Source organism: Sinocyclocheilus anshuiensis, unplaced genomic scaffold (genome assembly GCF_001515605.1).
Source record: "Sinocyclocheilus anshuiensis isolate Anshui unplaced genomic scaffold, SAMN03320099.WGS_v1.1 scaffold145, whole genome shotgun sequence".
NCBI lineage: Eukaryota > Metazoa > Chordata > Actinopteri > Cypriniformes > Cyprinidae > Sinocyclocheilus > Sinocyclocheilus anshuiensis.
In genome coordinates this window covers 1911139-1923204 of record NW_015537973.1, presented here as the reverse complement: position 1 = coordinate 1923204, position 12066 = coordinate 1911139, and the positions used below count along the sequence as shown (strand labels likewise).

At 41.7% G+C, this 12066-nt stretch overlaps 1 protein-coding gene across 7 annotated transcripts in view; it reads right to left on the bottom strand.

Moving 5' to 3' along the window:
- Window positions 1–12066, bottom strand: part of tenm3 (teneurin transmembrane protein 3) — a 297565-nt gene that overhangs the window by 170531 nt on the left and 114968 nt on the right. Inside the window, exon 1 of one of the 7 annotated variants that reach the window (XM_016463828.1) lies at window positions 3040–3441. The exons of the other annotated variants lie outside the window; for them this stretch is intronic. The gene's annotated coding sequence lies outside the window, so the exon portion shown is untranslated. Of the gene's footprint in view, window positions 1–3039; window positions 3442–12066 lie in introns of those variants that run through there. 7 annotated transcript variants of the gene reach the window in all.

Genomic DNA, 12066 nt, shown 5'->3' with positions numbered 1-12066 from the left:
CAAATGAAACTAAAATAAAATGATTTTATAATTTTACACAGATTAATTATACAATTATTCAAAAATATATATTTTTTTTAAATTGAGAAGAAAATATATAAGCACACTAATTTAAAACAAAACAAAACAACAACAACAACAAAATACAAATTGGCTGTTATAGTTGTAAAGTAAAAATACATGCAAATCTGGAAAACAATTTCTGTACAAAGCATGTTTATTTTAAATAAATCTGAAAGTATTTTTTAAATTAAGACGATGATATTAAACTGCATGAAATTCTAAAGAGAACCCATTCTCAGCTCAGAGCTCAGAGAACTCATTTAAGCAAAAGAACATTTAAGGGCAATGTCTCATGTAGTCGCTACAAATTTATCAGTGTGTGTACTTACTTTTGGATTTTTAGTAAATAATAAATATGAAGGTGAAGACTGCCACATCAGTAATTCCAAAACTGCCATAACCCAATTTCAGTGTGTTTGTGAGTATGTGTGTGTGTGTAGGTTCGGTCTCTGTTATCAGAGTGGATGGCTGTGATAAAATAAGAGTTGTGATGAGAAAATAAAACAGATCAATAGTGTCTGGGATGTTATCTGGGTTTACAGTGGTTAGAGCCTCAGCCTTTCTGCTGTCCAGAAGGACCTGACTGTTTCTAGATGTTTCTTCTTCATGACAGCTGTATGGAGAGCGTTCCCATATAGACACCGATCTAGATAAGACTCGCTTATTCCACACATACCTCGTCCCTCATCAGCCTCTCTTTTTTATTCTTCTTGCTCTTCATTTATCTCAATCTAAACGTCTCGGTCACTATCTTTTATCTTTGTAAACGATGCTGTGTATCTTTCTCCATTGCAGAGTATCTTTCATTCCATCTTCTTCTCACTTTACATTTTTTACTTTTTAAATCAATTCTATTGTTTCTCACAGATACAAAATAAGCACGAAGAAAATGATAAAAAAATCAAACTGACAGCTCTAAGAGATATTAAGAGGCAAAAGAAAAAAAAAAAGAAGGAAAAAGAATGGGGTGCTTTACTAACGAAAGAGGAGCTGGTGTGAAAAATGTCAATCACTCCCTCTCTTTCTTGCACATCCCACATGTTGCAATTCATTTCAGTTTCATTCATATTTTTCTCCCCTTTTTAATGAGAGAAAGATATTTCTGAAGAAATCTTAAAGAAGGCCGGCGATGGCAGACGGAGGGCCGTGAACCGCAACATTTTCTCTCACTTTTTCGCTTTTCCATTTAAAGCGCCACATGCGCAGCCCCAACCCAAACCAATTTTTCCCTGCATGAATTAAATATGAGGCTTGGTAATGTTTAAATGAGCAACCGAGAGACAAGCTCGCTCAAACCGGCTCCCAATGACCCGATCCGCTTCCCACCTAAGGCGTCCAAAACACCCTTCATCATCATCATCATCACGTAATAAAAAATAATAAAACAAAAAAATATACGGATAAGAAAATGTGACCTGGCTTGTTTTATAGCACAGTAAATCAGCCTATATTACTGGCTGGTATCAAAGGTAATTGAAACTTTTATTCTTTGAGTAATAGCACCATCTCCAGTAATGCACTCCATCAGCAAGATTACTGCACACACTGAACATATATCACACAAAGCAAAAAGGGGCTCTGGTTGCTAGGAGATCTCACCCCATTTGTAAGAGACAGAGAGAGAAATAGGGAGACACGGGAGTATGAAGTGAAGGTGGAGGTACAGAAAGGGAAGATGGCTTTTTCCTTTTTTCTTTTGTTATTTTTCTCTCTTGAAAAAAAAAAACAATCAAACCATTCATTTCCTTTCGCTCTGAAATCGGTTTTCTGTTCGGAATCAAAGGAGACGAGCATGATCATAAATCAAATGTGAGCGTGATACAGGGTTTAAAGTGGAACCATACACTAACGCATGCTGCAAAAGGGACATTAAACACTTCCGCACATGGCCTAGACTCAATAGCCAATCTGACAGTTTATTCCTAATGGCGCAGGGGTCACAAGCTCTGTGCTGCATTTGATACACACAGCGGACCACTTTTTCCTCTTCATTCCTTACTTACGTGTGAAGCCCCACAACTGAAAATCATCTGACGTTATGAAAAAGGAAGGAGAAATTCAGCCAGACGAATGTGCAAGGAAACACACTCTCACACACACATTTGCAACTCACTTCCACCTCAATTGGAAAAACAAACAGAGAGTCAAAAAAGTGGTGACACACTCAAGAGTCTTAACTAAATGACTATCCTGCACATATCCGCACATCGATCAAAAGCTATTCTGACCAACACCCGTAATTACACTTTTCAGAAGGGTGTGGATATCGGATCCATCACCATCCATCAAGTGGGCCGGGGGAGCGGACAGCGCGAGCGATTCAATTGAAAAGGTAGCAGAGCGTGTGAGAAATTCCACGCTGAAGCTGTTTCCAATTAGCTGGACTGTAAATGTCTATTGTAGAGCGGCGGCAAGTGGCAGTCGCAGAAGCCACTGCTCTCCGTTTGTCCTCCTCCAAGCTAATCAAAAATTAACTGAGAGAGAAAATAAGACGAAAAAGCATGTAAACGAATCGGCTAATTATGAGTGTTCTGAAGCATCCCGATCAGGGGAGGCTTACAGAGGACGTAGTGATTTTCAGAAATGCTGCACTGCCTTGTTGTCTGCCTTGTCCCTATTAAATTTGAGTGCAAATAGTGTTGTTTTAAAAAAAAAGAAAAAAATAATATTCAATAATAAAAAAATGCATTGGAGTTTGTGTCTTAGTGTTTCTGTTTAATTCAAACTAGCTGATTTTTGTACTCAAACAATTCAAATTACAGAACTGCAATAGATTCATTAGCCACTAAAAGATCTCCCAAACACATGCACTCAAACACACACCCAGACCGTGAAGATAAAGACAAAATGAATGAAAAGAGAAATCGGACAAGAGTGAGAGGGAAGCAGTGCGCGCAACAAGAATCGGACAGCGGAACAGTTGAATCTAGGAGCATGCATTGACGGGGGGAGAAGGGGGTGGTGTTCAGATGTTACCTTGGTCAGGGCTCCTCCAGCGATGACCTGAAGGGTTAAAATGAACCCCCCACTCCAGGGCTGTAGAGGGTCATCAAGACTCAGCTCAGAATACTTAACGTCCTCTTCCCATTCCGCATACACACACACACACACACACGCACACAGCCGCTCACACACACACATGCACGGCAGCCAGACCTGCGCACGGCACGTATAAGATCGGCGTTCCGATGTTCCCACTGAAGAGCGAAACTCAAGGTGGAAAAAAAAAACTGAAAAACAAAGATGAAAAACGCAGGATGACAGCTGACAAAACAGACACGATCGGTCACAGAGAGGTTAAAGAAGCATCATGCGTTCTGATTAGAGCTCTCTTTCTAACACTCTACGCTGTTGCTGCTTTCTATCTCTGTCTCTCTCTCACTCAAGCGGAGGCTGTGCTGATCGCAGAGGCTGCTGATGCACTGGGAAGTTCGCAGTCCTCGATGGAGCCCCCGTCACGCATGGCTGGTCCCGGCACATGCTATTGGCCGAGCCTCTGTCTATCTGAAACTTGGGGGGAGGAGACAGCGGTAGAGGTGGGAGGGAATAGGAGGGGCTTTTGGGCTGCATTAACCATTTGGAAGCCAAAAGAACTGTTCTTTCTCCAGTCACCCCCCTGAATGCGCGCGCACACACACACACACCTTCAACACAAACACAGACTCCCCGGGCTGTTGAGAGGGAACAAGAAAGCCCACCTTGACACAGTTCTTTCCTTCTAAATTTTCAGTCCTGCTATTCTTTTATAAACTCTCTTTAAAACATGTATCTGCATACAATCAATTCAGACTACAATCCAGTATTTTTCCTCACACAAAAGGTTCTTTACAATTAGCAAAACAAGCCTCTATTTGTGCACATGCACCCTGCGTTGAAAGCCCAGCAACTAATTGTAATTATAACAACCACAATTGTCACCAATTACACTGTCAGCCATTTCACTGGTGCAAAAATAGCAGAATCATGCAAAACAAGAAGAGAGAACTCAAGTACTTCCAGAGTCCAGTGGCCCATAATAAAAAGCACAAGTGAAAGTTTGAGGGCTATTTTGTTTGATTTAGGAGCATGGCTGGGAGCGGGTCCGGTGTGAACAGAACATATTTGTGCATAAATGCATGACTTTATGATCACCCCCTCTGGGCATGTTTCAGGAGAGGCCATTAGCCTTTCTACTCCACTGAGAGAGAGACCGAGTTCCACTACATTTCGATGCAGAAGAACTATTTTTTAGCTTTCTGACAAGTATTTTGCACAGGCCGTTACTAAATAATAAAGTATTGTTCTGGACGGCTGGGTCTTGGGGTTCTACTGGCTCTACTTGCATGAAGGAATGTGGTATATTATATCAACTTTCTAATTATTTGCTAAAACACAAGTGGCAATTTAAAAGAGTGATAAAGTCCATAACTAAATATATTCTGTCAGGCATTTATCTGATCAAATGGATTATCAACGTTCTATGTGCAGAAATGTACAGACTGAAGGCACCAAATGAACTTTTTCTACACATTCTTGCATATAGACTATCTATGTGAGTGTGTGTGTATGTGTTGTCATCTACTACAGTTCAAAAGTCTGGGGTCGGTAAGATTTTGAATCAGTAAAAACAGTAATATTGTGTAGTATTATTAAAATGTTATTAAAATTAAAATTTTAAAACATTTTAAAATGTTTTAAGGTGTAATTTACTCCTGTGATACACAGCTGAATTTTCAGCAGCCATTACTTCAGTCTTCATTATCACATAATTATTCATCATTCACTCACAAAACAGTTACGCTGCTTAATATTCTTGTGGAAACCAGGTAATCTTTTTCAGGATTTTTTTTTGAGGAATAGAAAGTTCAAAATAGCATTTATTTGTAATAGAAATCTTTTGTAACATTATAAATGCATTTACTGTCACTTTTGATCAATTTAATGCATCCTTGCTAAATGAAAGTATTAACTTCTTACAAAAAAAAAACATTGCTGACCCCAAATTTTTGAACGCTAGTGTAATTCCGCAGATGCTAGTTGACAAAATAACAAAATCTTCCTTTGTTAACATCCATGAAAAAAAAAAGATTCCTAAAGACAACTGCAAGTTTACTTTTAGAAGTATAGTGTGTCTTAGATATAAGTCTATGGCATGTTCTTAGTGAATGTGAGTGTTTCTGTTAGCTTGTCTATTTACCCAGACACACATGTTAGATGATCCTACACTTCATCTTCACATCTGAAGGGATCTGTAACGAGACACCTTGGAGATGCACGCATATACACACAGCAGTAACTGAAAGACGAATAGCCAAACAGCCATTAATATACGACAGCTCACTGTAAACTATTCTGCATTTGGTTAAACTGTTAATATTCCTCTCAAAAGGGCTTCTCCGCAAGGAAAGGGTTATGAAGACGGTGATCAATGCCTGCTTTAAACAAAGGACTCATTAAAGCCGTGCACGTGGAGAGCTCGGAGTGGCCACGACACATCACAGTAAGCGTGACTCAACAATTGCTCTCTTTAATGATCGCTGTAATCTAATTCTAAACGCCCTCATCGCTCTGCATGCACACGTGTATAAGGTTTGACAGTAGACTTGTTTCTCATTGTGCTTTTTTAAATTGTGTTTTCCCCGTGCCTCTCCGCTCCACTTGCCTTTGCATTACAATGCAGATTGCACTTGTTTGCGGGGTGAGCGGGAAAGAAGGATAAAAAATAAAAACAATTTTTCGTTCTATTGTTCGTCGTGTTCAAAGCTCTATGGATAAGCTCGCTGGGCCATACCAGTGCAGTTTCTGCTTACCATAAAAAGGACGCCACTGTTGAACACATGCGCAACCTGCTAAGCTTGACTTTAGCACTGCGCAGAGTTTCTGTACGGAGCAGGCCGCCAGATCATTAAGTTGCAAATTAAGCATAGTTGCAGAGCGCGGACGAGTATATCCATCAGTCAGTGAAGTGTGAGGGCCTGTCACCGCAGAGAAACAGATCCTACCATCCGCTAATCCGCCCGGGGTGCTTTCTCCTCTCTTCTGTCCCCAGGTACTGCACTTAACTTTACATTTTTATTCCTGTTTGCTTGCTTATTTGCCCGTATGCCTGCCTATGCCAGCTGTTTACCATCTCCGAGAAAGTTGAGTAATGAGGTAAACAGTCCACTCCGCGGTGACAGTGCTTCGTAGCGGCAGAGGGGGGAGATTGACACGGTCGATGAGGAGAAGTGGGGAATGACTGACAGCTGATGGGGATTCGTCAAGGGACAACGACAGGTGGGTATGCTAATGCGGGTCACGCATGTACAGTGGGACCGTCCTCTATTACATGCTCTTTCTTTTTCACTCTCTCAGCCTCATTCTCAAATTCCCACTGATGCCCCTGCAGAGCAGGCCGTGGAAAAGAGAAGGCTATTTGCTCACACCGTGCCAGTCCCAGCAGCCCCCGGTGAATACAGCACCCCGCCAGCGCTCTTAAGCCCCTGTTTGAACTTTCTACCACAGTTGCAACTCATCTTTCTGTGTCTTGCTGTCTTTCGTTCCTTAATACACACAGATAGATATTATACCTGATACTTATTTATGGCCTGGCAGAGCTGTTGCTTAAATTCCCCGGCCCCCATAGCCCAGTAGGCCGTATCACAAAAAAAAAAAACACCCAGTTGTGCTCCCTGAGAAGGGAACTACAGCACACTCTACTTGGACAAAAACAAACGCCGATCAAAAACCTGTGAAAAGCATGTGTATGCTGTGTGTGACTTTGATAGGTATTGGTGGTCAAAACCCCATAGCCGTCCCCTGTGGACATTGGTCTGCGTGGGGTGCGAGTTCAATAAGGGGTCAGCATCAATCAGAGGACATGTCACTTTGCTTCCAGGCCCGACTCCATGCTGACAGGCCCAAAAGCCAAATGTAGGACAGGGTGTGACCTTGGAGGTCACGAGGGGTCAAGTGACTTTGAGGCTGTGGTAAAGAGACTGCTGGGTTTTCCGATACTAATTCATTTTTTTCCTAAACCAATAATAGGAAGATGGCTTTTAGTGCATGGGAAAGGTTCGATATACGACACGGACATACACACTCGTGAGATTTATCTAAAGGGCAGATAGAAATTTAGTTTAAATTCCCTTCAAGGGCAGGCTAGTTTAGTGTTGTAGATTAATATGCCGCTAGTAGGAGAGTCACAGATGGCTCAGCAACACAACAGCTGCTTGTGCCATGGCTGGTGTGGCATCAGTGCGTGGTCTTCACAGAGGCCTGGGCAAAAACACAATCCCTGCCTTCAGAAAACAATGCGAAATCTGCTTCATATCAATCTTGAAGTAAATGGGTGGTGAAAAACAATTTAGCTTAGATTGTTGAAATAATCTGGGCACAAAGAGGGCCGTAAAATACTTACATACACCCACACCTGCGCAGATTAAATTAGAGTCTTCTGTAATGTGGTGTGACGGTCTATTAGTGCAATGTTTCACCGGTAAATACAGATATTGTTACTGCCAAACCTGTAGATGAATCAGATGACATGTAACAAGGCATAATGGGCTATTGATTTTCTAACTACTCAGAGGACATTGTCGAAGATTTAATGGACTTCGGATTCTTAATATGCCTTAATATTAATAAAAAACGATCTTTTTTTTCATGTTAAGACCTTGCACTGGTCATGGTGCTTTACTTAGCAGAACAGTAAGGGTTGTATTTAACTGAATTGTATTTTAAAGTGCTGCCCAATGATGCAGGGAAATCAACAGTGTGACTTTTCTATTAGACTTAAACAGCAGGGCTTTTTTTGCAGAGAAAAAATTAATACAGCACAAGGCCTGACCCATTCACTCAATAGCCATAACCACGTTTAGAAATGTGACACAGTGTCATGAGTCATTAGAAATGCACGATTGTGTCTCGTAAAGTGATGCTGATGGAGATGGCAAACATGTCTCAGTATCTCTGCGTAATTAGATGCAAATTAGCGCCAATTTCAGACAACTCTATTCAAACATCAAACAAGACACCGTAGTTAATTATAACTAAGACAGGAGGTAATTTAGGCCTGTGCCCTCGTGCAGGTGTGAACAGACTTGCTAAAGGAAGAGAGAGAAGTGAGATAGAAGTGTGAGAGGAGTGAACGCCCATTTAAAGTGACTGTTGATTCACTCCTACCTGTTTCCAACTCTGACGTGCTAATTCACAACAGAAGGTGCTGGCAAAAACTACCTGCACCAATTATTGCACATTTCTTCATTAGTGAGTGGGGGCATTAAAACTGATGGAAAGCTAGCTTAAATTTAGAGAGCTTAATTCATTTCTTTTCCAGCCGTATCTTTGAGCTTCGCAGCACTAATGGGCACGCGGTAAGATTAACATCACAACACAGGCTAGCTTTTTAAAGCTTTCCTTCACAAAACTTTAAAGAAGAACTTCTTAAGAAGTCCAATTACATGCAATTATCAAAACTGCTGTTGCAGAGGATTGGCGATTTACGCTCAAAAAATTGCAACTGAAATGTCTTACATGTCAATGTATTGAGTATTAGCTGAAAATTATTCTCCGACTGATATTAGTTTACACGAATAAAGTCTTCCCAGCCCTTTAGCGCATGCCAAATGATGCCAATGCCGAACTACAGCCGAGTTGTCTTTTTAATATCCCCCACAATTCTCAAATAATGACCGCCCACAGACAGATACACATTTTGAAGCGAGATCCAAATCCTGTCTCCAGAGACAAAATCAACAAAAAATGTAATAAAATAAAAATCTAACCACAGAGCTCCCATTTTCCTGTTCATTTGGTATCATAGGGGGCGATGCTGTGGAGCCTCATTTCCACTGCCCAGAACGAATGAATATTTCTGATGAAGCAAATGTATATGCAGGGAAGGCTTACACGCAACGAGTCAATAGGCGTCTCCCTCAGAGAGTCTCTTTTCTCTCACTGAGCATTGATCATGTGCTACATTTGCCTCCCGTTCACAGAATGAAAGAAAAAAATGAGGGTGTATTTACAGGGGCTTGTAATGATATCATATATCAGACTGACCCACTGGTGTAATGATTTCGCAAAAATACCTCACTTAGAGGAAAGCAGAGGACAGTGCATGCTGAGATGGACTGTCGCTGAGCAGCCCCTTCTAATGGATGCTGTTTGGGAGCAGGGGAGGAATACGAAAACGGGGATTTGTGTTATGTCGTACGATGCAATAAACATCTAAAAATCTCTTCGAGATGGCAGATGGAGCTTGTTGCCAGAGATTTTCCTCCACAAAATTCAAGAGACTTCCCATGGTGCTGCTGCTCGCTTCTCATTGACGGTGGGCAAACAAGACTTTGGGGTTGTAGCTTATTAATATGGCTATCCAACGAATGCAATATTTAATTTCTTGATCACAATTATATATCAATATTTATAAAAAATCTGAAGATTATTCCAAGTTATTTCATCATTACATTAAGGCAGACAAGTAAATCATTGAACATGATGTTTGAACATGAAAACTGAAGTCAATATATTTTTTACGAGATACCTTTGGCAGTCCTGTCACATCTTGCTAAGTAGTTATTCTCCGAAAAACGCGATTTGAGATCTCTATAAATTCTGTTCCATTTGTTTATGCGTCTATCTGTTCTATGGATGTAAGAATGTGTCCTGTGTGAATAAATCCACAAAACCATGAAGGTTGTACTGCAGCCTTATTACAAAATTTGGTTACACTTTATTTTAAGGAGTCCTTGTTACAGTGTAAGTATACATTTAAGTACTGAGTAATATTAAATAACTACATGCACTTACTGTATCGTTAGGGTGTGAATTAGGGTTTGGTTAAGGGTTACTTGCATGCAATTATGTATAATTTATTGTTATTATAATAGTAAGTACATGTAACGTGTAACAGACACAGTAAAATGAAGTGTTACCCAAAATTTCTATATAGTTCAGTGGGCACTAATATTATTGTATTTATAATTAACCAGATTAAATGAACACATTCTGTAATGCAAGATGCAAGGCTTTGAGAACCGAGCATCAGTTCAGGCCTCCACAGAGACGTGAGCAGAAAGACAGAGTATCTATTGTCACTAGAGCTTGCACTTTCTCAGAGAACTGGAATATCAATATGCCACCTTCTCCAGGAGATGTGCTCTCTTATAAGCCCTCACTACAGAACATTTTTACCTCTTCTTTTCTCCCTCCTGAACCATCCCTCCATATCTCGATGTACGTGCACCCCATGCAGCTCAACACAAGCTGGATTATGGGCTGGGAGGTGTAGGCAGGGGGCAGCCACAGCTGCTGCTGTCCCTTACGAGAAGAGACTCCCTGGGGTGACCCTTGTGAAAGAGGGAGGCCGGCTCAGCTAAGCCACTTCATTCAGCGGCCCCACGGCTCCCTGCCGGGCTCAGGCCAGGGGCTAGACCGAGTGAAAGAGCAGCAAAGAAAAGGGCAAGGATAGAAATGGATAGAAAGACTGAAACGGGACTGAAAAAAAGAGCAAGACTGGGTTTTGGAAAGGGGGGCGATTGGTGGTGGTCATATTTTATTTATTCATTTTTTGGACTACTTTTCTGCTGTGGTGCGAGTCATGCAGATCACAGATAATTGTTGCACTGTCAGAAAGATTTCCAGCACGGCAGTACGCCGATCTAACCCACAGAAGGGCTAAATAACAACAATCACCATGATCATAAAGAGCAGAGCCCATGCTGGAGAACTCCATTCACGCTAATCAGGAGTCCCACTGTTTTAGTGCGTCGGGCACAGCACAAAGGCCTGCTAGCAGGACGCCTGGCCCGCCATCACCACTGCAACCTGGCTAAATGGAGCAGGTGATTTCCCAGCCTCCCCCCGGGCCCGGCCAATCATGCTCACAGGCAGGTGGAAGGGAGGGCGTACCAAGGTACACGGCGAGGGCAATGCTAAAGAGTCCATGCGGTGGAAGCAGAGTGCAATGAAACCACCGCTACACCTACACACACTGCGAGCTTCAGCCCTGCTGCAGGTAATAACAGGTTTGCAAGACAAATGAGGCTGCAGATAAGAAGGTCCAAGCAGATGGAGAAGGAAAGGGTGGGGTCAGAGCCAAGAATATGAACCCACATGTCTGACACTGGCTTAATAAGCAGCAGTTGTGCTGATGGCAGCAGCTAGCAATCGCCCCATAGGGAAGTGAACAAAACCTCCAGCTGAACCCAACACATCTCACACACACTGGACAAGCTCTGCAAAAATAAAGCCAGCTTCGTCCTCTGAGCACAAAACACTGACGGAGGAAATATTCATAATTCCATCTCGGGCGAAGCTGGGAGGTGCTACTGCGCTTAGGGTAAAACTTGGGCTACAAGACATGCCGATTTGTAGTTTGGCTTGATCTGCAGCCTAATGCGACCTGAAGATTCATTCGAAATGGGCGCTCGGCCCAGAGACCGATGACAGTCTCCAGTGAGGGCAAATATACTGGCATTACATCATTCTGTCTCCCTGGGTCTTAAAGTGACACCTCCGCAATTAATGCTTTCTGCTTACACTGTCAATACTGAACAGGCTAATGAATAGACAACAGGAGCAGCCCTAAACAATCACACTGTTGTTGTAGCTTGATTTTAGATCCAATAATCAATAGGGTTGGGTATCGTTTGTTTGTTTTTTTCAATACCGGTGCCAAATCGATACTTTTAAAACGGTTCCGGTGCCTGAACCGATACTTATTAAAAAATAAATAAATAAAAATTCCCCCAAAAATAGAATGGATTGGTCATTAGCACTATAAAGACATGATGTCTGTTTCATTCATACTGGACGCCAGAGGGCGCCCTCGCACAGAAAATCCACATATCCAGTCACAGAAGTAGCGGAACTCATGACCCTCCAGGAAATCCCTTATATAGACAAAGGCATCTCTATTATAGCTGTAACTGAGTAAACAGAACATATAAACGTTTTGAATGACAAAAACAATAAACACTCGACTGCGACAATATAGTTTATCTCTGTTATTCAAGCCATCTCTGGTATTTTCATAATAAT